The sequence below is a fragment of the Thermobia domestica genome, chromosome 2 (assembly GCF_964235325.1).
Source record: "Thermobia domestica chromosome 2, izTheDome1.hap1.1, whole genome shotgun sequence".
NCBI lineage: Eukaryota > Metazoa > Arthropoda > Insecta > Zygentoma > Lepismatidae > Thermobia > Thermobia domestica.
Window position 1 is genome coordinate 343,081,443 of NC_137455.1, and position 4,948 is coordinate 343,086,390.

The window sequence follows — 4,948 nt, forward strand, 5'->3', positions numbered from 1 at the left end:
AAGAAGTATAATGTTGTAATGCTAGAACCTACACTTCACATCATTAGATGGCAACAAACATTATTTAGCTGTTGACATCTACTGGTCAAAGTTGAAACTTCTAGCCCAGATTCTTTTCACTATCTTTGAGTTTATTATGTACTTGTAACAAAATATTGTTTTGCCGCACCATAGCTTCAAGACGACTTGCTAAGCAAAACTAAGAGTAATGGATTACCTATTTACTTTATGTATCAGCGAGACTTAAACTTTCGTTTATATTTACTAGTAAGCCCGAATTATGTCTTAGGCACGTACAAACTTTCATTTATTTATTTATTTATTGAAGGGGAACACAACAAATTTTGTATCCTATTAGAATAATCATCTTTCATGAAATAATATAATCGTAATTTTATTTTTAAACCTTGTAAATAAGTCTACATAAATATCTGGTTACTTTCCATTTCGTGCGCGTATTAAAGGTTTAAGTTTACATCCTCCACGTTGGCGACTTACTAAATATATTTGCCCATACATAAAAAGAAATTACATGTGCAACAAAAGAAATTATAATTTTCTAGGATATTTTCTAATTGGTAAATTTATTTTGATATCTCGAAATCAGTTATTTCTAGCCTAGTTTATAAAAATGTAACATTCCTGCTATTCTTTCAAAATCCCTGCTAAGTAACAGTTTACCACCCTTGCAAAAATATTATTCGCTTTTTTGTACGAGACACCATAAATTAGGGCTAGATATTTTCTAGTTCTAGGAACTTAGTTTTTGTGTCTAGTTTCTACACAAAGGTTTTACATTCAAAGGTTGGAGCGAACATGGCTTTGATGGAATTTTTAAACAGTGGTTGGCACATTAAATTTTATATTAATCCTTATAATAAAACCAAGATGTACGTTTATTTCATGTTGTCAACGAGGATTTCAATTTAATTTTACACCTAAATCATTATTTAAACACGAAGCCCCTTTGTTTCAATTTTCGGTTAGGGGGCGGAGGTGGGTGAATATATGTGCGAAAGTGTATCCACGTTTCTCGCAGTTTCTAGTAAGAATGCCTTCCCTATATGCAACCCTCGTCACATGTTGGATGTGCGGGCATACATAACGGTACAGGATAAATACCCAGGCAAACTGACTTCGCCTCTTTTTTTTTATTCCGGCAACGGAGTATCCCTACAGCTCGTATAAAGTGTATCTGAGACATGATGAGTAAACATACTTATCATTACAGAGTTGCGTATACGAAATATAGTAGTAGTATTGGTAGTATCAAAAGTTATATAAGGATATGCATCTTTCTAAGATGAAATGTAAACTCTAAATAAGATCTATACGAAAAAATCTTTATATTTAATAGAAAAAATCGAAAAGTTGTAAGTAATTATGGCTGATTCAAAGTTTCAGGTCGGTGATCTTAGCTGCCTTGATTTTCTCGCACTGTTGCTTATGTTAGATGATTTTTTTTTTCAAAATATTAAGAAGTAGAAAAAAAGCTGCTAAACTTGCGTTTCTCAATTTCGCCAGACGCTAATGACGTGAAGGAAAGTTGAGAGGATGAGTGAAAGAGAGAGAGAGTGGAGATAAAGAAGGAAAGAGAGGATGAAACGCCGAGGACACAAACCCCGAGAAAACGGAAAAAGCCTGTAAACCATGATGGCTGGTTGTACGTCCTATCAAAAACTTTTAGTAAAGAGCTCCAGGCAAACTCAATTAGTTTTATGCGCTTTTCAAAGACCGGGAATGTTCTCTCTCTCTTTTTTTATTATTTATTTTATTTTCAGTTGTGCCTTCAGAATTTCTCGTCTCCTCCCCCTTACTATCCTCCAGTTGCAAGCTAATCCAAAATTTCTTCTCCTTCAATACCGCCAGAAGCTCTAAATTATACAAGATAGAAATTGGTACAAACATGTATAAAAGTAATCTAACAAGTTTAGAACTGTCCTCAGTGCCAATTAAAATCTTCACGTTTTTCGTGAAGTTTTTGATATACCATGTCATGTGTTAGAGTGTTTTTTTTTTCTTTTCAAATCTTGTTATTAGTCATACGTTCAGTAACCAGTAACATTTCATATCAAAGCACTGTATTAATGTATCTAGAAAACTGTACTTACTTATGTTTAATATAAAGTGTTATAGTACTAACGAATGAATATAGAATTTGAGTTATAATTTTTGCATAATTAAAATATGAAGTATTTCTGTATTTGCTATTCAGATTGAAGTATTCACACACACTAATCTGTTTTGTTTCATGAGAGTTAAACGTCCGTCCTCAAGAGACTTTAACCGAGAGTTTAACTTAAGATTTGAACTAATGGAGCTTTTATCGGGATTGGAACTTTAATTTTTTGCAGCAAGAGGCAAGTACAAAGAAGCCATATTGGTATCTTACAACCCAATGCTACTTTTCCCATGTATGGTTATAATAATAGTGTGCACAGAAACAAGTTTTTTTTTTGTTTCCGATATTTAGAAATAAAAAATACTGGATTTTGAAAATTTTACAAAGCAGTTTTTGAAAGCCGATTTGGTTTTGCATAAAAACTGATTCGGTTTTCTGTAAACACTATTTTTTTAAAAAAAAATAAAAACGGCTTGGTTTTCTATAAAAACCGGTTTTAAATTTGTTTCAAAAACTGATTTTGGAGAAAGCGTTTTTAGAAACTGGTTTATGATTTTTTTAAATATAAAAACCAGTTTTACCTATCCCTAGCTTATAACCCCTAAAACTTAATGGTTCAGTTTAAATTTTGTTCTCAACCAATGTCCACCACGTACGTAAATTCTACCGTTATTTTCTCAGAATGAATGTGACATAACATTTTGTTAATCTGCACACTTATATACATCATCACCAAGAAGGTAGTTGAAGATATACCTTTCACATGCAGTAAGGACTAACGTACTAGAAAACAGGCAGCATATGCATACCACATAATCCTCTTCACCAGTGATACCGGTAGTTCTTATGTTTTCTGATCTTTCCCATATTAATAAGATAGAAGAACGCCATAGCATCAAAAGTTACATGAAGGAAAGGCGTTATTCCTGCTCTTTTTGGCTGAACATATTTGTGCTGCCATCTCCAAAAAGCTCTGCTTACAGCAGCAACAATAGCCTTTGGACTTTTATTTCTTCGGGCTAGCCATGAACCTAATTCGCCAACCTTTACTTGAGCAAGCGGAGTATCGGGCGGTCCATAATAACGTGCTGGATCGTAAGGCCCATGGACTCTGGGATTATATTCAGCCGGATAGTCTCCAAATCCCATTTCTCGTTAACAGATCTTCCTTTCGCTTATGTTCGTTATAACTACGTATAACGGAAAAGAAAACAGTAGACTGTATATAGTTTTAATATTTTTTTTACCTGATGGCAATACTGATCTGACATGGCATCAGAATTTGGGAATTTTATGCACAACCGATTCAAGTCCAATTTTGATAATTTTGGACATCTTTCATCTTTTAAGATCTCTAATTATTGCCCCTTTCAGTGCTTAAAAGCTTCATGTCCAGATATTTTAAATATCTCTTTTAATCTAAAAATAAAACATCGTTCAATTTTCCAAGTATTTACACGGGGCGTACAAACTTAGTGTCTTTTTCATCACATCTTTGGTAACACGATTTTTTCATCCCTTGTACTCTGAGCGCCCCGCTTTAATACCTAAACTTTGTTTTCAGGATCAATTTGTAACAAAATTAGATGCTTTTGGTTATTGCCTATAATAATAGGTGGGTTCAGGGGGAGGGGGGTCGAAGGGTCGTTCACCGCCCAACAGCATAGGCACAAGTGCTTCAAAACCACAGTGAGAAACTAAAATGAGAATCTTTCACCAGACCCCCATGAGTCCGTCCTGAATTCACCCCTGCTTATAATTGGTGCAAAATCACTGTTATAAATTAAAGGAAACTAACGAATAGCGAGTTCAATAAAAGCATGATGACTTTGTTCCTTTTTTTACACTCATTGCATCACAAACTTAAAAAATGAAATGTTTCAGTTTTATGTACCACGTACATGCTCTGTAAGCTGAAAGGGACAGATGATTAATGAAGGTGAATGATGATTATATGAAAGACATTGATTGAGTGAGAATGTGAAAGAAAAACGGAAAAACTCCGAGAAAACCTACAGACACGACATTGTTCATCAGAAATTCACATGTCTAGAATCGAACCCGATATTCCTCTCACCGGAAGTGAACGCTCTACCAGTGAGTCAACTTGCCTTTACAGAACTGAAATCGCTGCTTAAATTTCCTGCGTGGATTGTCCCATCAACAATACATTCATAACATAAATGCAATAATAAAAGCATTTGTATTAATGCATTTATTGTTTCTATTTGGCCTATTCCTAATTCGTCTCAAGTAGGGGCGCACTCCCGCTTGGGGTTCACCAGATCCGGAGCCTCAAACTTTGTAACTCGACTAATGTTTGTATACTATATTTGTTTAACAAAAATAATTGGTGTAGCTTTAAGATTTGGATTTAGTTTACATCTAATCTGTACTCTTTCTTTTCTTATAAAAACAATGTAGTTCAATCATTTTTTCTGAGAATATAGGCGACAGTAATTAATAATTACTTATCGTCTTTTCGGGTACAGAATAATACAGATTTAATGCTACATAAATGTAGTGCGTTGTATATTGGACTCCCTAATTTAAAATCCCTTCCAACAAAAAATTCTGAATGCGCGCCTGGCCACACTTTTGTCGATTCCAAATGGTTCAGAATTTGCGCGTTACCCTAGCCAGCAGTTTTAAGTTGGTCATGTAAAAATGTACAGAAAAAATTGGGCAAGTCGTTAATTTGCCCATTTGATGTCAAGAACAGGACAAAACTAACCCTTGTGGGGCTTTAATTCGTTCCTACTACTACTACTACTACGACTATTTTCACTTCTACTGTTACTTTTACTACTACTACTCTTACTACTA

At 34.3% G+C, this 4,948-nt stretch overlaps 1 pseudogene; it reads right to left on the minus strand.

The window, feature by feature from the left end:
* Positions 1-2,811: 2,811 nt before the first annotated feature.
* LOC145679862 (putative ATP synthase subunit f, mitochondrial pseudogene) lies at positions 2,812-3,294 on the minus strand (annotated as a pseudogene).
* Between the last annotated feature and the right edge of the window lie 1,654 nt (positions 3,295-4,948).